Below are 23,733 nucleotides of genomic sequence, written 5' to 3' on the forward strand. Positions count from 1 at the left end.
GGCCAACATCCTCCCAGATATAATGTGGGTAGGCCACCTACATGAGGAGATCACTATGCATAAGAGAAAGATTATTATTTTTCAAACGGCTGGAGAGGTTAGAGCGTTGGACTAGTAACCGGAAGGTTGCAAGATCGAATCCCTGAGTTGACAAGGTACAAATCTGTCGTTCTGCCCCTGTTCCTAGGCTGCAATTGAAAATAAGAATGTGTTCTTAACCGACTTGCCTAGTAAAATAAAGATACACATTATGTCATCAGAATATGATCTTTGACATTTTTGGAAAGGAGCATCGAACTCATCACCTTGCACTTTCACCACCCTGTGAAGTTCATCATAATTGATTTAATCTGTAGTCTAATAAACTGCACGCTTCGCGAGTCGTAGTGGGGAGGACCACACAACATGACTCCAAGGTAACTTCAATATGATGGTTATAAATATTTGCGCATAAACAAGTTTCCCCCGCCATTTCTCCCATTATACATTTTACCGACGCAAAAGGATCCCACCTTGTCTCGCATATTTTGCTTCGTCAACATTTGGAAAGTTTACTGACAAATTTGGTATGTGAATCAGGCCTGTCATTACATTTTTCATCTGACATGTAGCCTACTTTACTCACAGAAAAAAAAAGTTTGGATGCAAACCCGGTAAACACCTTTTCCCCTCACACTGGTAGCGTCCCCTGCTCAGACGTTGAATACCACAACCAATGACTGACAGATCGCTATAACATATCACCTGGAATAGGACATATTCAGGCGTTGTAAGATTTGCCATGCGTCAGCAACGCCTGGGCATAGGAACGCGTCCCACATCTCACGCACGTACACGCGTATTTCCTCATCATCCTTAGTGAGCCAGCCAGCGACGCTCGTCCCCGAAGCGCCCGGATGAAAAAGAGAGATTCAAGGGAACAGGGTTGTTTGACTCTGTCGAGATAGAGCAGAGCAGGGGGGGACATATACAGGACAGAGAGAGAGAGAGAGAGAGAGAGAGTGTGTCGGAATCTGGACGGTTTTTGACGGAGCTTCTAAAAGCCGCTAGGCGACAACCAGACGTTCGGTTCTGGGAAAAGGAGAGTTGTTGAACGGTGTCGTGTTTCGCTCTTGTAAGTATATTTCTGTTACTCTGTGTGTGCCCGATGTGTATCGCGTGTTTTTCCCTGCCAAGGGCAAATTATCTGAATCATATCCATCCCATATGGATATGGGGCGAATGCCTTGCACTCGGGAGAAAGAAACGGGCCTGGTAAGTGTCAACAACAACATGGCGTAGAAAATGATTATTTTAACACCATTATTAGACACAATGTTGCACATGTACTCGGGAGTCGTGCACACAGGGGACGAATCATGTTGATACATAGGTAGAAACGAGACGCAGTCTGACACATTAGAAATGGGGAAACATTGTTTACAGCATGGATAGAGATAGTTGGGACAACAGCCAGGGTGAATTATGTTGGATACAATAGAGATAACCTAGTTGTTGATAGTAGAGCTGTCTAAATGGCAATGTCACACGTGCCTGCTGTTAGTAGGAACGTTAACGGTTCATGCTGCTGCACATCGTCACGATGGAGCTGTAGTCTACAGCGCCTGGTTCAATTGTTTAGGAAACATTTTTTTTTTTAAATCACTCCATGGTTAAAGTAGTGAAATATGTAATTGTTTTAAAAATCTGCAGTGTGCGTCATTTCCTCACATCCTAAATCAAAATCTAGAAATATTTTGACATTGGGCCAGACAAAATTGATTCACTGTTTAACGGATTTCCATCCCCAGAAAAGTGAGTCGAGCAAGCGAAAAAAAACCTAAGAAAATAAAACATGAATTGGATAAGGACTTAAGCAAATTGTCCCAGGCACTTGTGCAGACTCGAGGCCTAAGCTTCAGTAGTTAAACCATTCGAAAAACTACACGATTTTTCTTAAAAAGAATGCAGATGTTACAATGTTGTTATTACCATGATGAATTAAACACAATGGGAAGTATAACTTGTGACAGTTTCTTTAATCATGATTTAAAAATAATCCAATCTAATAATTTAATATGATGTGGAGTAGAATGTTTAGAATGTTGGCCTCCTGAGTGGCACAGCGGTGCTAGAGGCGTCACTACAGACCCCCGGTTCGATCCCGGGCTCTACCACAAACGGCCGTGATCGGGAGTCCCATAGGGCGGTGCACAATTGGCCCAGCGTCGTCCGGGTTAATTAAGGGAGGGTTTGTCCGGGCTAGGCTGTCATTGTAAAATAAGAATTTGTTCTCAACTGACTTGCCGAGGTAAATAATAATAATAATGAGTTAGTTACCTGAATTAAGCTCTATAGCCTATAGGCGTTAACAGAATATGATCTGATCAGCCTTGTAGAAAGTGTCAATACATTTAGCTTGGACAACTGACTAAGGTATCCTCCCTTTCCGTTTCCAATCAAGTCAGGCCAAATTGAATGTAGTATTGGAAAAAAATACATAAATCCAGAGATGAGAGAAAAAAAATAGAGTAATTTATAAAATGCACAATCTCTATAGAGGAAGCTTGACTAAAATTCGAGCCCCAGTAACTTTGCTCACCGCTACCCTCGGTCAACTAAGTGCTGTTACTGTGAAGTGGAAATGTCTAGGAGCAACAACGACGCAGCCGCGAAGTGGTAGGCCACACAAGCTCACAGAAAAGGACCACTAAGTGCTGTAATTGTGAAGGGGAAATGTCTAGGAGTTGCAAAACCAGCAAGGACATTTCACAAAACTACATTCAGCAATCGACGGAATTGCGAGAGCTAGCTATGTACCGTCCCACAAAATTGCCTAACATCTGCAGCAATACTTTGCCTCCGACTAGAAAGAGCTGTTTGAAAATGTTTCCCTGTCAAGACGAACGGTGACACAACGTGTCGTGGACATCGCAGAGAATATGGAACAACAGTTGAAAGACCCAAGTAAAGGATGTCACCTATTTCTCCTTGGCCCTGGATGAGAGCAGTGATGCGTGTGGCACAGTGCAGTTGTTGATGTTCTTACGAGGTCGTAACCCCCCAGACTTTGAAATGACAGAGGAGTTTGCTTCAGTGCTGTTGTTGATGTTCTTACGAGGGGATGATTAGGTAGCCATGGTAGTATGAGGATAGGAACAGGATGTGGAGGTTGGTGGATGTAATGGGAAGTTGGGGGATGGGAATGGGATGGGAGGTTGGGGGATGGGATGGGAGGTTGGGGGATGGGATGGGAGGTTGGGGGATGGGATGGGAGGTTGGGGGGAAAGGATGGGATGGGAGGTTGGGGGGAATGGGATGGGAGGTTGGGGGGAATGGGATGGGAGGTTGGGGGGAAAGGATGGGAGGTTGGGAGATTAGGGGATGGGATGGGATGGGTGGTTGGGGGGAATGGGATGGGAGGTTGGGGGGAATGGGATGGGAGGTTGGGGGAATGGGATGGGAGGTTGGGGGGAAAGGATGGGAGGTTGGGAGATGGGAGATTGGGGGATGGGATGGGAGGTTGGGGGAATGGGATGGGAGGTTGGGGGGAAAGGATGGGATGTGAGATTGGGGGATGGGATGGGAGTTTGGGGGGAATGGGATGGGAGATTGGGGGGAAAGGATGGGATGGGAGGTTGGGGGGAATGGGATGGGAGGTTGGGGGAATGGGATGGGAGGTTGGGGGGAAAGGATGGGAGGTTGGGAGATGGGAGATTGGGGGATGGGAGGTTAGGGAAATGGGATGTTGGGATGGGAGAGGTCGTAACCCCCCAGACTTTGAAATGACAGAGGAGTTTGCTTCAGTGCAGTCAATGAAGAGCACAACCACGGGGAAAGATTTATTGGAGGAGGTTCTTATAAGTGTGTGTCAAAGCAGTTTTGAAAAGTTATTCAGTGTGAACACCGATTGGCTGCCCAAACCTGACAGGAAAAAAACAACAACCTTTGGCCTTTTTGAAAAGGATACAAGATCAAGTAGCTGTGCTGAACCCAGATCAGAAAATTATTTTCCTGCATAGCATTATTCATCAGGAGGTGCTCTGTTAATGTGTTCTGTAAATGAGCCATGTTGTGGACACAGTCACTAAAGAGGTAAACTTCATAAGAGCAAATTCTTTAAGCCACAGGCAGTTTGTTTCACTGTTAGAAGACACAGACCCCGGTCATGGAGATCTCCCCCCACCTATACAAACGTGAGATGGCTGAGTTTGGGGAAGGTGCTTAAAAGGGTGTGGGACCTGAAGTCAGAGATTGCTGAGTTTTTGAAAATGAAAGGAAGATATGTGTATTTCCCTCAACTGCAAGATAAAGAATGGTTGGCTGATTTTGCCTTCACTGTGGACATCATGGCCCTCATGAAATTAACTGAATTCCAAACTACAAGGGAAGGGCCTTTTTGGAAAATCAGATGTACAGCCTTGTCAAAGCCTTCAAGGGAAAAGGACTCCTCCTGGCCGTCATGTAGAAGCCAACAATCTCACCCACCTTCTGACACTACTAGTCTGTTCACTATCAGATGACCTTCCGACACTACTAGTCTGTTCCCTATCAGATGACCTTCTGACACTACTAGTCTGTTCCCTATCAGATGACCTTCTGACACTACTAGTCTGTTCACTATCAGATGACCTTCTGACACTACTAGTCTGTTCCCTATCAGATGACCTTCTGACACTACTAGTCTGTTCACTATCAGATGACCTTCCGACACTACTAGTCTGTTCCCTATCAGATGACCTTCTGACACTACTAGTCTGTTCCCTATCAGATGACCTTCTGACACTACTAGTCTGTTCCCTATCAGATGACCTTCTGACACTACTAGTCTGTTCACTATCAGATGACCTTCTGACATCACTAGTCTGTTCACTATCAAACGACCTTCTGACACTACTAGTCTGTTCCCTATCAGACGACCTTCTGACACCTACTAGTCTGTTCCCTATCAGATGACCTTCTGACACTACTAGTCTGTTCCCTATCAGATGACCTTCTGACACTACTAGTCTGTTCCCTATCAGATGACACTACTAGTCTGTTCCCTATCAGATGACACTACTAGTCTGTTCCCTATCAGATGACACTACTAGTCTGTTCCCTATCAGATGACCTTCTGACACTACTAGTCTGTTCCCTATCAGATGACACTACTAGTCTGTTCCCTATCAGATGACACTACTAGTCTGTTCACTATCAGATGACCTTCTGACACTACTAGTGTGTTCCCTATCAGACGACCTTCTGACACTACTAGTCTGTTCCCTATCAGATGACCTTCTGACACTACTAGTCTGTTCCCTATCAGATGACACTACTAGTCTGTTCCCTATCAGATGACACTACTAGTCTGTTCCCTATCAGATGACACTACTAGTCTGTTCCCTATCAGATGACACTACTAGTCTGTTCTCTATCAGATGACCTTCTGACACTACTAGTCTGTTCCCTATCAGATGACCTTCTGACACTACTAGTCTGTTCCCTATCAGATGACACTACTAGTCTGTTCCCTATCAGATGACACTACTAGTCTGTTCCCTATCAGAAGACACTACTAGTCTGTTCCCTATCAGATGACCTTCTGAAACTACTAGTCTGTTCCCTATCAGATGACACTACTAGTCTGTTCCCTATCAGATGACCTTCTGACACTACTAGTCTGTTCCCTATCAGATGACACTACTAGTCTGTTCCCTATCAGATGACCTTCTGACACTACTAGTCTGTTCCCTATCAGACGACCTTCTGACACTACTAGTCTGTTCCCTATCAGATGACACTACTAGTCTGTTCCCTATCAGATGACCTTCTGACACTACTAGTCTGTTCCCTATCAGATGACACTACTAGTCTGTTCACTATCAGATGACACTACTAGTCTGTTCTCTATCAGATGACACTACTAGTCTGTTCCCTATCAGATGACACTACTAGTCTGTTCCCTATCAGACGACCTTCCAACACTACTAGTCTGTTCCCTATCAGATGACCTTCTGACACTACTAGTCTGTTCCCTATCAGATGACACTACTAGTCTGTTCCCTATCAGATGACACTACTAGTCTGTTCCCTATCAGATGACACTACTAGTCTGTTCCCTATCAGATGACACTACTAGTCTGTTCCCTATCAGATGACACTACTAGTCTGTTCCCTATCAGATGACACTACTAGTCTGTTCCCTATCAGATGACACTACTAGTCTGTTCTCTATCAGATGACCTTCTGACACTACTAGTCTGTTCCCTATCAGATGACACTACTAGTCTGTTCCCTATCAGATGACCTTCTGACACTACTAGTCTGTTCCCTATCAGATGACACTACTAGTCTGTTCCCTATCAGATGACACTACTAGTCTGTTCCCTATCAGATGACACTACTAGTCTGTTCCCTATCAGATGACACTACTAGTCTGTTCCCTATCAGATGACCTTCTGACACTACTAGTCTGTTCCCTATCAGATGACACTACTAGTCTGTTCCCTATCAGATTACACTACTAGTCTGTTCCCTATCAGATGACACTACTAGTCTGTTCCCTATCAGATGACACTACTAGTCTGTTCCCTATCAGATGACACTACTAGTCTGTTCCCTATCAGATGACACTACTAGTCTGTTCCCTATCAGATGACCTTCTGACACTACTAGTCTGTTCCCTATCAGATGACACTACTAGTCTGTTCCCTATCAGATGACCTTCTGACACTACTAGTCTGTTCCCTATCAGATGACCTTCTGACACTACTAGTCTGTTCCCTATCAGATGACCTTCTGACACTACTAGTCTGTTCCCTATCAGATGACCTTCTGACACTACTAGTCTGTTCCCTATCAGATGACACTACTAGTCTGTTCCCTATCAGATGACACTACTAGTCTGTTCCCTATCAGATGACACTACTAGTCTGTTCACTATCAGATGACCTTCTGACACTACTAGTCTGTTCCCTATCAGATGACCTTCTGACGCTACTAGTCTGTTCCCTATCAGATGACACTACTAGTCTGTTCCCTATCAGATGACCTTCTGACACTACTAGTCTGTTCTCTATCAGATGACACTACTAGTCTGTTCCCTATCAGATGACACTACTAGTCTGTTCCCTATCAGATGACCTTCTGACGCTACTAGTCTGTTCCCTATCAGATGACACTACTAGTCTGTTCCCTATCAGATGACCTTCTGACACTACTAGTCTGTTCCCTATCAGATGACACTACTAGTCTGTTCCCTATCAGATGACCTTCTGACACTACTAGTCTGTTCCCTATCAGATGACCTTCTGACACTACTAGTCTGTTCCCTATCAGATGACACTACTAGTCTGTTCACTATCAGATGACACTACTAGTCTGTTCCCTATCAGATGACCTTCTGACACTACTAGTCTGTTCCCTATCAGATGACCTTCTGACACTACTAGTCTGTTCCCTATCAGATGACCTTCTGACACTACTAGTCTGTTCACTATCAGATGACCTTCTGACACTACTAGTCTGTTCACTATCAGATGACCTTCTGACACTACTAGTCTGTTCCCTATCAGATGACCTTCTGACACTACTAGTCTGTTCCCTATCAGATGACACTACTAGTCTGTTCCCTATCAGATGACACTACTAGTCTGTTCCCTATCAGATGACACTACTAGTCTGTTCCCTATCAGATGACCTTCTGACACTACTAGTCTGTTCCCTATCAGATGACACTACTAGTCTGTTCCCTATCAGATGACACTACTAGTCTGTTCCCTATCAGATGACACTACTAGTGTGTTCCCTATCAGATGACCTTCTGACACTACTAGTCTGTTCCCTATCAGATGACACTACTAGTGTGTTCCCTATCAGATGACCTTCTGACACTACTAGTCTGTTCCCTATCAGATGACACTACTAGTCTGTTCCCTATCAGATGACCTTCTGACACTACTAGTCTGTTCCCTATCAGATGACCTTCTGACACTACTAGTCTGTTCCCTATCAGATGACACTACTAGTCTGTTCCCTATCAGATGACCTTCTGACACTACTAGTCTGTTCCCTATCAGATGACACTACTAGTCTGTTCCCTATCAGATGACACTACTAGTCTGTTCCCTATCAGATGACACTACTAGTCTGTTCCCTATCAGATTACCTTCTGACACTACTAGTCTGTTCCCTATCAGATGACACTACTAGTGTGTTCCCTATCAGATGACACTACTAGTCTGTTCCCTATCAGATGACACTACTAGTCTGTTCCCTATCAGATGACACTACTAGTCTGTTCCCTATCAGATGACACTACTAGTGTGTTCCCTATCAGATGACACTACTAGTGTGTTCCCTATCAGATGACACTACTAGTGTGTTCCCTATCAGATGACACTACTAGTGTGTTCCCTATCAGATGACACTACTAGTGTGTTCCCTATCAGATGACACTACTAGTCTGTTCCCTATCAGATGACACTACTAGTCTGTTCCCTATCAGATGACACTACTAGTCTGTTCCCTATCAGATGACCTTCTGACACTACTAGTGTGTTCCCTATCAGATGACACTACTAGTCTGTTCCCTATCAGATGACCTTCTGACACTACTAGTCTGTTTCCTATCAGATGACACTACTAGTGTGTTCCCTATCAGATGACACTACTAGTCTGTTCCCTATCAGATGACCTTCTGACACTACTAGTCTGTTCCCTATCAGATGACACTACTAGTCTGTTCCCTATCAGATGACACTACTAGTCTGTTCCCTATCAGATGACACTACTAGTCTGTTCCCTATCAGATGACACTACTAGTCTGTTCCCTATCAGATGACACTACTAGTCTGTTCCCTATCAGATGACACTACTAGTCTGTTCCCTATCAGATGACCTTCTGACACTACTAGTCTGTTCCCTATCAGATGACACTACTAGTCTGTTCCCTATCAGATGACCTTCTGACACTACTAGTCTGTTCCCTATCAGATGACACTACTAGTCTGTTCCCTATCAGATGACACTACTAGTCTGTTCCCTATCAGATGACACTACTAGTCTGTTCCCTATCAGATGACACTACTAGTCTGTTCCCTATCAGATGACACTACTAGTCTGTTCCCTATCAGATGACCTTCTGACACTACTAGTCTGTTCCCTATCAGATGACACTACTAGTCTGTTCCCTATCAGATGACCTTCCAACACTACTAGTCTGTTCCCTATCAGATGACACTACTAGTCTGTTCCCTATCAGATGACCTTCTGACACTACTAGTCTGTTCCCTATCAGATGACACTACTAGTCTGTTCCCTATCAGATGACCTTCTGACACTACTAGTCTGTTCCCTATCAGATGACACTACTAGTCTGTTCCCTATCAGATGACACTACTAGTCTGTTCCCTATCAGATGACACTACTAGTCTGTTCCCTATCAGATGACACTACTAGTCTGTTCCCTATCAGATGATACTACTAGTCTGTTCCCTATCAGATGACACTACTAGTCTGTTCCCTATCAGATGACACTACTAGTCTGTTCCCTATCAGATGACACTACTAGTCTGTTCCCTATCAGATGACACTACTAGTCTGTTCCCTATCAGATGACCTTCTGACACTACTAGTCTGTTCCCTATCAGATGACACTACTAGTCTGTTCCCTATCAGATGACCTTCTGACACTACTAGTCTGTTCCCTATCAGATGACCTTCTGACACTACTAGTCTGTTCCCTATCAGATGACACTACTAGTCTGTTCCCTATCAGATGACACTACTAGTCTGTTCCCTATCAGATGACACTACTAGTCTGTTCCCTATCAGATGACACTACTAGTCTGTTCCCTATCAGATGACCTTCTGACACTACTAGTCTGTTCCCTATCAGATGACACTACTAGTCTGTTCCCTATCAGATAACACTACTAGTCTGTTCCCTATCAGATGACCTTCTGACACTACTAGTCTGTTCCCTATCAGATGACACTACTAGTCTGTTCCCTATCAGATGACCTTCTGACACTACTAGTCTGTTCCCTATCAGATGACACTACTAGTCTGTTCCCTATCAGATGACACTACTAGTCTGTTCCCTATCAGATGACACTACTAGTCTGTTCCCTATCAGATGACACTACTAGTCTGTTCCCTATCAGATGACACTACTAGTCTGTTCCCTATCAGATGACACTACTAGTCTGTTCTCTATCAGATGACACTACTAGTCTGTTCCCTATCAGATGACACTACTAGTCTGTTCCCTATCAGATGACACTACTAGTCTGTTCCCTATCAGATGACACTACTAGTCTGTTCCCTATCAGATGACACTACTAGTCTGTTCCCTATCAGATGACCTTCTGACACTACTAGTCTGTTCCCTATCAGATGACACTACTAGTCTGTTCCCTATCAGATGACACTACTAGTCTGTTCCCTATCAGATGACACTACTAGTCTGTTCCCTATCAGATGACCTTCTGACACTACTAGTCTGTTCACTATCAGATGACACTACTAGTCTGTTCCCTATCAGATGACACTACTAGTCTGTTCCCTATCAGATGACACTACTAGTCTGTTCCCTATCAGATGACACTACTAGTCTGTTCCCTATCAGATGACACTACTAGTCTGTTCCCTATCAGATGACACTACTAGTCTGTTCTCTATCAGATGACACTACTAGTCTGTTCCCTATCAGATGACCTTCTGACACTACTAGTCTGTTCCCTATCAGATGACACTACTAGTCTGTTCCCTATCAGATGACACTACTAGTCTGTTCCCTATCAGATGACCTTCTGACACTACTAGTCTGTTCCCTATCAGATGACACTACTAGTCTGTTCCCTATCAGATGACCTTCTGACACTACTAGTCTGTTCCCTATCAGATGACACTACTAGTCTGTTTCCTATCAGATGACACTACTAGTCTGTTCCCTATCAGATGACACTACTAGTCTGTTCCCTATCAGATGACACTACTAGTCTGTTCCCTATCAGATGACACTACTAGTCTGTTCCCTATCAGATGACACTACTAGTCTGTTCCCTATCAGATGACACTACTAGTCTGTTCCCTATCAGATGACACTACTAGTCTGTTCCCTATCAGATGACACTACTAGTCTGTTCACTATCAGATGACCTTCTGACACTACTAGTCTGTTCCCTATCAGATGACCTTCTGACACTACTAGTCTGTTCCCTATCAGATGACACTACTAGTCTGTTCCCTATCAGATGACACTACTAGTCTGTTCACTATCAGATGACCTTCTGACACTACTAGTCTGTTCCCTATCAGATGACCTTCTGACGCTACTAGTCTGTTCCCTATCAGATGACACTACTAGTCTGTTCCCTATCAGACGACCTTCCAACACTACTAGTCTGTTCCCTATCAGATGACCTTCTGACACTACTAGTCTGTTCCCTATCAGATGACACTACTAGTCTGTTCCCTATCAGATGACCTTCTGACACTACTAGTCTGTTCCCTATCAGATGACCTTCTGACACTACTAGTCTGTTCCCTATCAGATGACCTTCTGACACTACTAGTCTGTTCCCTATCAGATGACCTTCTGACACTACTAGTCTGTTCCCTATCAGATGACCTTCTGACACTACTAGTCTGTTCCCTATCAGATGACCTTCTGACACTACTAGTCTGTTCCCTATCAGATGACCTTCTGACACTACTAGTCTGTTCCTTATCAGATGACACTACTAGTCTGTTCCCTATCAGATGACACTACTAGTCTGTTCCCTATCAGATGACCTTCTGACACTACTAGTCTGTTCCCTATCAGATGACCTTCTGACACTACTAGTCTGTTCACTATCAGATGACCTTCTGACACTACTAGTCTGTTCCCTATCAGATGACCTTCTGACACTACTAGTCTGTTCCCTATCAGATGACCTTCTGACACTACTAGTCTGTTCCCTATCAGATGACACTACTAGTCTGTTCCCTATCAGATGACCTTCCGACACTACTAGTCTGTTCCCTATCAGATGACACTACTAGTCTGTTCCCTATCAGATGACCTTCTGACACTACTAGTCTGTTCCCTATCAGATGACCTTCTGACACTACTAGTCTGTTCCCTATCAGATGACACTACTAGTGTGTTCCCTATCAGATGACACTACTAGTCTGTTCCCTATCAGATGACACTACTAGTGTGTTCCCTATCAGATGACACTACTAGTGTGTTCCCTATCAGATGACACTACTAGTGTGTTCCCTATCAGATGACACTACTAGTGTGTTCCCTATCAGATGACACTACTAGTGTGTTCCCTATCAGATGACACTACTAGTCTGTTCCCTATCAGATGACACTACTAGTGTGTTCCCTATCAGATGACACTACTAGTCTGTTCCCTATCAGATGACACTACTAGTCTGTTCCCTATCAGATGACACTACTAGTCTGTTCACTATCAGATGACCTTCTGACACTACTAGTCTGTTCCCTATCAGATGACCTTCTGACACTACTAGTCTGTTCCCTATCAGATGACCTTCTGACACTACTAGTCTGTTCCCTATCAGATGACACTACTAGTGTGTTCCCTATCAGATGACACTACTAGTCTGTTCCCTATCAGATGACACTACTAGTCTGTTCCCTATCAGATGACCTTCCGACACTACTAGTCTGTTCCCTATCAGATGACCTTCTGACACTACTAGTCTGTTCCCTATCAGATGACCTTCTGACACTACTAGTCTGTTCCCTATCAGATGACCTTCTGACACTACTAGTCTGTTCCCTATCAGATGACACTACTAGTGTGTTCCCTATCAGATGACACTACTAGTCTGTTCCCTATCAGATGACACTACTAGTCTGTTCCCTATCAGATGACACTACTAGTCTGTTCCCTATCAGATGACACTACTAGTCTGTTCCCTATCAGATGACACTACTAGTCTGTTCCCTATCAGATGACACTACTAGTCTGTTCCCTATCAGATGACACTACTAGTCTGTTCCCTATCAGATGACACTACTAGTCTGTTCCCTATCAGATGACCTTCTGACACTACTAGTCTGTTCCCTATCAGATGACACTACTAGTCTGTTCCCTATCAGATGACCTTCTGACACTACTAGTCTGTTCCCTATCAGATGACCTTCTGACACTACTAGTCTGTTCCCTATCAGATGACACTACTAGTCTGTTCCCTATCAGATGACCTTCTGACACTACTAGTCTGTTCCCTATCAGATGACCTTCCAACACTACTAGTCTGTTCCCTATCAGATGACCTTCCAACACTACTAGTCTGTTCCCTATCAGATGACACTACTAGTCTGTTCCCTATCAGATGACACTACTAGTCTGTTCCCTATCAGATGACACTACTAGTCTGTTCCCTATCAGATGACCTTCTGACACTACTAGTCTGTTCCCTATCAGATGACACTACTAGTCTGTTCCCTATCAGATGACACTACTAGTCTGTTCCCTATCAGATGACACTACTAGTCTGTTCCCTATCAGATGACACTACTAGTCTGTTCCCTATCAGATGACACTACTAGTCTGTTCCCTATCAGATGACACTACTAGTCTGTTCCCTATCAGATGACACTACTAGTCTGTTCTCTATCAGATGACACTACTAGTCTGTTCCCTATCAGATGACCTTCTGACACTACTAGTCTGTTCCCTATCAGATGACACTACTAGTCTGTTCACTATCAGATGACACTACTATTCTGTTCACTATCAGATGACCTTCTGACACTACTAGTCTGTTCCCTATCAGATGACACTACTAGTCTGTTCCCTATCAGATGACCTTCTGACACTACTAGTCTGTTCCCTATCAGATGACACTACTAGTCTGTTCCCTATCAGATGACACTACTAGTCTGTTCCCTATCAGATGACACTACTAGTCTGTTCCCTATCAGATGACCTTCTGACACTACTAGTCTGTTCCCTATCAGATGACCTTCCAACACTACTAGTCTGTTCCCTATCAGATGACACTACTAGTCTGTTCCCTATCAGATGACCTTCTGACACTACTAGTCTGTTCCCTATCAGATGACCTTCTGACACTACTAGTCTGTTCCCTATCAGATGACCTTCTGACACTACTAGTCTGTTCCCTATCAGATGACACTACTAGTCTGTTCCCTATCAGATGACACTACTAGTCTGTTCCCTATCAGATGACCTTCTGACACTACTAGTCTGTTCCCTATCAGATGACCTTCTGACACTACTAGTCTGTTCCCTATCAGATGACACTACTAGTCTGTTCCCTATCAGATGACACTACTAGTCTGTTCCCTATCAGATGACACTACTAGTCTGTTCCCTATCAGATGACACTACTAGTCTGTTCCCTATCAGATGACCTTCTGACACTACTAGTCTGTTCCCTATCAGATGACCTTCTGACACTACTAGTCTGTTCCCTATCAGATGACACTACTAGTCTGTTCCCTATCAGATGACCTTCTGACACTACTAGTCTGTTCCCTATCAGATTACCTTCTGACACTACTAGTCTGTTCCCTATCAGATGACACTACTAGTCTGTTCCCTATCAGATGACCTTCTGACACTACTAGTCTGTTCCCTATCAGATGACACTACTAGTCTGTTCCCTATCAGATGACCTTCCAACACTACTAGTCTGTTCCCTATCAGATGACCTTCTGACACTACTAGTCTGTTCCCTATCAGATGACACTACTAGTCTGTTCCCTATCAGATGACACTACTAGTCTGTTCCCTATCAGATGACACTACTAGTCTGTTCCCTATCAGATGACACTACTAGTCTGTTCCCTATCAGATGACCTTCTGACACTACTAGTCTGTTCCCTATCAGATGACACTACTAGTCTGTTCCCTATCAGATGACACTACTAGTCTGTTCCCTATCAGATGACACTACTAGTCTGTTCACTATCAGATGACACTACTAGTCTGTTCCCTATCAGATGACCTTCTGACACTACTAGTCTGTTCCCTATCAGATGACACTACTAGTGTGTTCCCTATCAGATGACACTACTAGTGTGTTCCCTATCAGATGACACTACTAGTGTGTTCCCTATCAGATGACACTACTAGTCTGTTCCCTATCAGATGACACTACTAGTGTGTTCCCTATCAGATGACACTACTAGTCTGTTCCCTATCAGATGACACTACTAGTCTGTTCCCTATCAGATGACACTACTAGTCTGTTCACTATCAGATGACCTTCTGACACTACTAGTCTGTTCCCTATCAGATGACCTTCTGACACTACTAGTCTGTTCCCTATCAGATGACCTTCTGACACTACTAGTCTGTTCCCTATCAGATGACACTACTAGTGTGTTCCCTATCAGATGACACTACTAGTCTGTTCCCTATCAGATGACACTACTAGTCTGTTCCCTATCAGATGACCTTCCGACACTACTAGTCTGTTCCCTATCAGATGACCTTCTGACACTACTAGTCTGTTCCCTATCAGATGACCTTCTGACACTACTAGTCTGTTCCCTATCAGATGACCTTCTGACACTACTAGTCTGTTCCCTATCAGATGACACTACTAGTGTGTTCCCTATCAGATGACACTACTAGTCTGTTCCCTATCAGATGACACTACTAGTCTGTTCCCTATCAGATGACACTACTAGTCTGTTCCCTATCAGATGACACTACTAGTCTGTTCCCTATCAGATGACACTACTAGTCTGTTCCCTATCAGATGACACTACTAGTCTGTTCCCTATCAGATGACACTACTAGTCTGTTCCCTATCAGATGACACTACTAGTCTGTTCCCTATCAGATGACCTTCTGACACTACTAGTCTGTTCCCTATCAGATGACACTACTAGTCTGTTCCCTATCAGATGACCTTCTGACACTACTAGTCTGTTCCCTATCAGATGACCTTCTGACACTACTAGTCTGTTCCCTATCAGATGACACTACTAGTCTGTTCCCTATCAGATGACCTTCTGACACTACTAGTCTGTTCCCTATCAGATGACCTTCCAACACTACTAGTCTGTTCCCTATCAGATGACCTTCCAACACTACTAGTCTGTTCCCTATCAGATGACACTACTAGTCTGTTCCCTATCAGATGACACTACTAGTCTGTTCCCTATCAGATGACACTACTAGTCTGTTCCCTATCAGATGACCTTCTGACACTACTAGTCTGTTCCCTATCAGATGACACTACTAGTCTGTTCCCTATCAGATGACACTACTAGTCTGTTCCCTATCAGATGACACTACTAGTCTGTTCCCTATCAGATGACACTACTAGTCTGTTCCCTATCAGATGACACTACTAGTCTGTTCCCTATCAGATGACACTACTAGTCTGTTCCCTATCAGATGACACTACTAGTCTGTTCTCTATCAGATGACACTACTAGTCTGTTCCCTATCAGATGACCTTCTGACACTACTAGTCTGTTCCCTATCAGATGACACTACTAGTCTGTTCACTATCAGATGACACTACTATTCTGTTCACTATCAGATGACCTTCTGACACTACTAGTCTGTTCCCTATCAGATGACACTACTAGTCTGTTCCCTATCAGATGACCTTCTGACACTACTAGTCTGTTCCCTATCAGATGACACTACTAGTCTGTTCCCTATCAGATGACACTACTAGTCTGTTCCCTATCAGATGACACTACTAGTCTGTTCCCTATCAGATGACCTTCTGACACTACTAGTCTGTTCCCTATCAGATGACCTTCCAACACTACTAGTCTGTTCCCTATCAGATGACACTACTAGTCTGTTCCCTATCAGATGACCTTCTGACACTACTAGTCTGTTCCCTATCAGATGACCTTCTGACACTACTAGTCTGTTCCCTATCAGATGACCTTCTGACACTACTAGTCTGTTCCCTATCAGATGACACTACTAGTCTGTTCCCTATCAGATGACACTACTAGTCTGTTCCCTATCAGATGACCTTCTGACACTACTAGTCTGTTCCCTATCAGATGACCTTCTGACACTACTAGTCTGTTCCCTATCAGATGACACTACTAGTCTGTTCCCTATCAGATGACACTACTAGTCTGTTCCCTATCAGATGACACTACTAGTCTGTTCCCTATCAGATGACACTACTAGTCTGTTCCCTATCAGATGACCTTCTGACACTACTAGTCTGTTCCCTATCAGATGACCTTCTGACACTACTAGTCTGTTCCCTATCAGATGACACTACTAGTCTGTTCCCTATCAGATGACCTTCTGACACTACTAGTCTGTTCCCTATCAGATTACCTTCTGACACTACTAGTCTGTTCCCTATCAGATGACACTACTAGTCTGTTCCCTATCAGATGACCTTCTGACACTACTAGTCTGTTCCCTATCAGATGACACTACTAGTCTGTTCCCTATCAGATGACACTACTAGTCTGTTCCCTATCAGATGACACTACTAGTCTGTTCCCTATCAGATGACACTACTAGTCTGTTCCCTATCAGATGACCTTCTGACACTACTAGTCTGTTCCCTATCAGATGACACTACTAGTCTGTTCCCTATCAGATGACACTACTAGTCTGTTCCCTATCAGATGACACTACTAGTCTGTTCACTATCAGATGACACTACTAGTCTGTTCCCTATCAGATGACCTTCTGACACTACTAGTCTGTTCCCTATCAGATGACCTTCTGACACTACTAGTCTGTTCCCTATCAGATGACCTTCTGACACTACTAGTCTGTTCCCTATCAGATGACACTACTAGTGTGTTCCCTATCAGATGACACTACTAGTCTGTTCCCTATCAGATGACACTACTAGTCTGTTCCCTATCAGATGACACTACTAGTCTGTTCCCTATCAGATGACACTACTAGTCTGTTCCCTATCAGATGACACTACTAGTCTGTTCCCTATCAGATGACACTACTAGTCTGTTCCCTATCAGATGACACTACTAGTCTGTTCCCTATCAGATGACACTACTAGTCTGTTCCCTATCAGATGACCTTCTGACACTACTAGTCTGTTCCCTATCAGATGACACTACTAGTCTGTTCCCTATCAGATGACCTTCTGACACTACTAGTCTGTTCCCTATCAGATGACCTTCTGACACTACTAGTCTGTTCCCTATCAGATGACACTACTAGTCTGTTCCCTATCAGATGACCTTCTGACACTACTAGTCTGTTCCCTATCAGATGACCTTCCAACACTACTAGTCTGTTCCCTATCAGATGACCTTCCAACACTACTAGTCTGTTCCCTATCAGATGACACTACTAGTCTGTTCCCTATCAGATGACACTACTAGTCTGTTCCCTATCAGATGACACTACTAGTCTGTTCCCTATCAGATGACCTTCTGACACTACTAGTCTGTTCCCTATCAGATGACACTACTAGTCTGTTCCCTATCAGATGACACTACTAGTCTGTTCCCTATCAGATGACACTACTAGTCTGTTCCCTATCAGATGACACTACTAGTCTGTTCCCTATCAGATGACACTACTAGTCTGTTCCCTATCAGATGACACTACTAGTCTGTTCCCTATCAGATGACACTACTAGTCTGTTCTCTATCAGATGACACTACTAGTCTGTTCCCTATCAGATGACCTTCTGACACTACTAGTCTGTTCCCTATCAGATGACACTACTAGTCTGTTCACTATCAGATGACACTACTATTCTGTTCACTATCAGATGACCTTCTGACACTACTAGTCTGTTCCCTATCAGATGACACTACTAGTCTGTTCCCTATCAGATGACCTTCTGACACTACTAGTCTGTTCCCTATCAGATGACACTACTAGTCTGTTCCCTATCAGATGACACTACTAGTCTGTTCCCTATCAGATGACACTACTAGTCTGTTCCCTATCAGATGACCTTCTGACACTACTAGTCTGTTCCCTATCAGATGACCTTCCAACACTACTAGTCTGTTCCCTATCAGATGACACTACTAGTCTGTTCCCTATCAGATGACCTTCTGACACTACTAGTCTGTTCCCTATCAGATGACCTTCTGACACTACTAGTCTGTTCCCTATCAGATGACCTTCTGACACTACTAGTCTGTTCCCTATCAGATGACACTACTAGTCTGTTCCCTATCAGATGACACTACTAGTCTGTTCCCTATCAGATGACCTTCTGACACTACTAGTCTGTTCCCTATCAGATGACCTTCTGACACTACTAGTCTGTTCCCTATCAGATGACACTACTAGTCTGTTCCCTATCAGATGACACTACTAGTCTGTTCCCTATCAGATGACACTACTAGTCTGTTCCCTATCAGATGACACTACTAGTCTGTTCCCTATCAGATGACCTTCTGACACTACTAGTCTGTTCCCTATCAGATGACCTTCTGACACTACTAGTCTGTTCCCTATCAGATGACACTACTAGTCTGTTCCCTATCAGATGACCTTCTGACACTACTAGTCTGTTCCCTATCAGATTACCTTCTGACACTACTAGTCTGTTCCCTATCAGATGACACTACTAGTCTGTTCCCTATCAGATGACCTTCTGACACTACTAGTCTGTTCCCTATCAGATGACACTACTAGTCTGTTCCCTATCAGATGACCTTCCAACACTACTAGTCTGTTCCCTATCAGATGACCTTCTGACACTACTAGTCTGTTCCCTATCAGATGACACTACTAGTCTGTTCCCTATCAGATGACACTACTAGTCTGTTCCCTATCAGATGACACTACTAGTCTGTTCCCTATCAGATGACACTACTAGTCTGTTCCCTATCAGATGACCTTCTGACACTACTAGTCTGTTCCCTATCAGATGACACTACTAGTCTGTTCCCTATCAGATGACACTACTAGTCTGTTCCCTATCAGATGACACTACTAGTCTGTTCCCTATCAGATGACCTTCTGACACTACTAGTCTGTTCCCTATCAGATGACACTACTAGTCTGTTCACTATCAGATGACACTACTAGTCTGTTCCCTATCAGATGACCTTCTGACACTACTAGTCTGTTCCCTATCAGATGACACTACTAGTCTGTTCCCTATCAGACGACCTTCCAACACTACTAGTCTGTTCCCTATCAGATGACACTACTAGTCTGTTCCCTATCAGATGACACTACTAGTCTGTTCCCTATCAGATGACACTACTAGTCTGTTCCCTATCAGATGACACTACTAGTCTGTTCCCTATCAGATGACCTTCTGACACTACTAGTCTGTTCCCTATCAGATGACACTACTAGTCTGTTCCCTATCAGATGACCTTCTGACACTACTAGTCTGTTCCCTATCAGATGACACTACTAGTCTGTTCCCTATCAGATGACCTTCTGACACTACTAGTCTGTTCCCTATCAGATGACACTACTAGTCTGTTCCCTATCAGATGACCTTCTGACACTACTAGTCTGTTCCCTATCAGATGACCTTCTGACACTACTAGTCTGTTCCCTATCAGATGACACTACTAGTCTGTTCCCTATCAGATGACACTACTAGTCTGTTCCCTATCAGATGACACTACTAGTCTGTTCCCTATCAGATGACACCACTAGTCTGTTCCCTATCAGATGACACTACTAGTCTGTTCCCTATCAGATGACCTTCTGACACTACTAGTCTGTTCCCTATCAGATGACACTACTAGTCTGTTCCCTATCAGATGACACTACTAGTCTGTTCCCTATCAGATGACACTACTAGTCTGTTCCCTATCAGATGACACTACTAGTCTGTTCCCTATCAGATGACACTACTAGTGTGTTCCCTATCAGATGACACTACTAGACTGTTCCCTATCAGATGATCAGCAGGAGAAGTATACATCGCTGCTACGTGCTTTGAACTGTGAGTTTTCTCATCATTTTGAGGATTTCAAAGTGTTGGAAAATTACATGCTGTTGGTTTCTTCTCCTTTCACCTTCAATGTGGATAACGATCCCACTGACCTGCAACTTGAGCTTATCGATCTTCAGTCTGATGCAGTGATTGGAGAACTATTCAAAATAATGTCACTGACGAGGTTCTATGCATCTCTCGATGAACAAAACTTTCCTAAGATTAGGAGTCATGCTCAGAAGATGTTTGTACTGTTTGGGTCATCCTATGTATTGTGAACAGACATTTTCAGTGATGAAATATAACAAGTCAAGGCACAGATCATCTCTTACGGACTCTCACCTCTCAGCAATCCTGCGCATAGCGACGTCAGAAACTATACCTGACTTCACTGCTTTAGTCAATGCCCATCAGAGACTTCACTCCCGACACTGATTGAGTAGTTTAAATGTCATGTTGAGCTCTCTCTCTCTCTCTTGTGTTTTTGTGCATACTAGAGGTCGACCGATGAATCGGAATGGCCGATTTAATTAGGGTCGATTTCAAGTTTTCATAACAATCAGAAATCGGTATTTTTGGACACCAGTGTTCATTCAGTATTGTTGTAATTGTCATTATTACAAATACAATATATTTTTTTAATCGGCCGATTTAATCGGTATCGGCTTTTTTTTGGTCCTCCAATAATCGGTATCGCTATCGGCGTTGAAAAATCATAATCGGTCGACCTCTAGTGGTGCTGAATGCAGTGTACTTTTCCGTCCATGTTTAGTAATGAAAACGCCTACCAAAAGGAGAACATGGATGTGGTTTATTTCTATGCGTGTTAAAAAAGTCAAATAAGTAACATATCTGGACGTGATTTATAGTAGGTATATATGTAAACACAGTCATACATATGATATATGATTCTGGCCTGCGATGGAAAAAGTATATTCTAATGAGGCTCTCCATTGAAAATAATTGCCCAGGCCTGCTCTAGCAGGTCCAACCAGAAGGTCTTTTGCTGGCTCGTAAAAAAAAAAAAAATTGCTTAGCAACTCAGGCTTTTGTTTATGGAAAAAAAACATACTGTTCCTGGGTGTACCTGAGGGAAAAATTTGCAATGAACAAGTAGTAATTTTCATATTTCTGCATATGATTTATTGAAGACTGCCTGCTGTCTACCTGTACTGAAATAGGATTTTTGCACATTGACAGTAACAAGCAATACTATATAACTGGCACTAGAGATACATTTTGTAACTTCCACCAAGCCTACAAAGACTTGAAAAGAATGACAATGTGATTAGCTTCTCTAGTCACCATTGTCCTTTTATAGAATTCATGAATTGTCCATTTGCAAAACCATCCCATTTTAACAGCACCAGTGGTTGCCAGTCCTGTCGTTTTTCATTATGCCCAGTAATCCGTCAAATTGATGTATAAAGCCCTTTTTATTTCAGCACATGTCACAAAGTGCTTATACAGGATCCTAACCTAAAACCCCCAAACAGCAAGCAATGCAGGTGTAGAAGCACGGTGGCAAGAGAAAAACTCCCTAGAAAGGCCAAAACCTAGGAAGAAACCTAGAGAGGAACCAGGCTATGAGGGGTGGTCAGTCCTCTTTTGGCTGTGCCGGGTAGAGAGGAACCAGGCTATGAGGGGTGGCCAGTCCTCTTCTGGCTGTCCCGGGTGGAGATTATAACAGAACATGGCCATTAAGGCCAGATTGTTCTTCAAGATGTTCAAATGTTCATCGATGACCAACAGGGATTCCAAGTTGAATTGGAGACGTTGCCTTCTGTATTCCAACATAACAGGGAGACCTCCAAGCTTCCTGTAGATAAGGAAAGTAAGATTTACATTAGTATTGACTGCAGCTTGGGAAGGACATTGTCAATAATGGAGAATGGACACTAAGTGGTTGCTTGTTAAGTAATTGATTGATGGGAAAGAATCCAATAGGTAATGTGTGTGTGTGTGTGTGTGTGTGTGTGTGGCAGGAAGAGGGTGAGCCTGAAGCAAAGTTTGTGTGTTTTTCTGTCTTTGGAAAAGCATTCCTACAGTTTGTGTACAGAGATGACATAACAGTATGTCCTGAAGGTCTTTCTGAAGGTTTCTGTCAAACGCTACAGAGGAGAAAGACTTGTATGCAGGTGAATATTGTTGTTGTCACTTCTTCTTCTTTCTCCTCTGCATTTACATGCTGACTAGACCGTGTGTGTGTGTGTGTGCGCATGTTGATTTTTGTCTACCCACACCAGGACACACAGGTTGAAATATCAAAACAAACTCTCTGAATTAATTATATTCATTTGGGGACAGGTAAAAAAAACATTTATGGCAATTTAGCTAGCTAGCTTGCTGTTGCTAGCTTGCTGTTGCTAGCTTGCTGTTGCTAGCTTGCTGTTGTTAGCTTGCTGTTGCTAGCTTGCTGTCGCTAGCTTAATTTGCCCTGGGATATATATATATATATATATATATATTGGGTTGCTAATCCAACTATTAATTCACAGATGAAAGGGTAAACAAGGTTGGTTTCTAGTAATCTTATCTCCTTCGGGCTTCATCTTCTTCTTCTTTGGACTTTATATGGCGGTTGGCAACCAACTTTAAGGTGCATTACCACCACCAACTGGACTGGAGTGTGGACCTCAGTTTTGTAATTAATTTTTTAATTTTTTAATTTCACCTTTATTTAACCAGGTAGGCTAGTTGAGAACAAGTTCTCATTTACAACTGCGACCTGGCCAAGATAAAGCATAGCAGTGTGATCAGACAAGAACACAGAGTTACACATGGAGTAAACAATAAACAATAAACAAGTCAAAAAACATATTAGAAAAAAAAGAGAATCTATATACAATAAATAATAAATAGGCCATAGGAGTG

General features: G+C 43.2%; 1 protein-coding gene across 1 annotated transcript in view; it reads left to right on the forward strand.

Moving 5' to 3' along the window:
• Positions 1-721: 721 nt before the first annotated feature.
• LOC110525072 (sodium-dependent phosphate transporter 2) overlaps positions 722-23,733 on the forward strand; it is a 144,247-nt gene continuing 121,235 nt past the window's right edge. The window contains exon 1 of the mRNA XM_036979238.2: positions 722-1,114. The gene's annotated coding sequence lies outside the window, so the exon portion shown is untranslated. The remainder of the gene's footprint in view (positions 1,115-23,733) is intronic.

Source organism: Oncorhynchus mykiss, chromosome 6 (assembly GCF_057628025.1).
Source record: "Oncorhynchus mykiss isolate SJ-2025 chromosome 6, ASM5762802v1, whole genome shotgun sequence".
NCBI classification, from domain to species: Eukaryota; Metazoa; Chordata; class Actinopteri; order Salmoniformes; family Salmonidae; genus Oncorhynchus; species Oncorhynchus mykiss.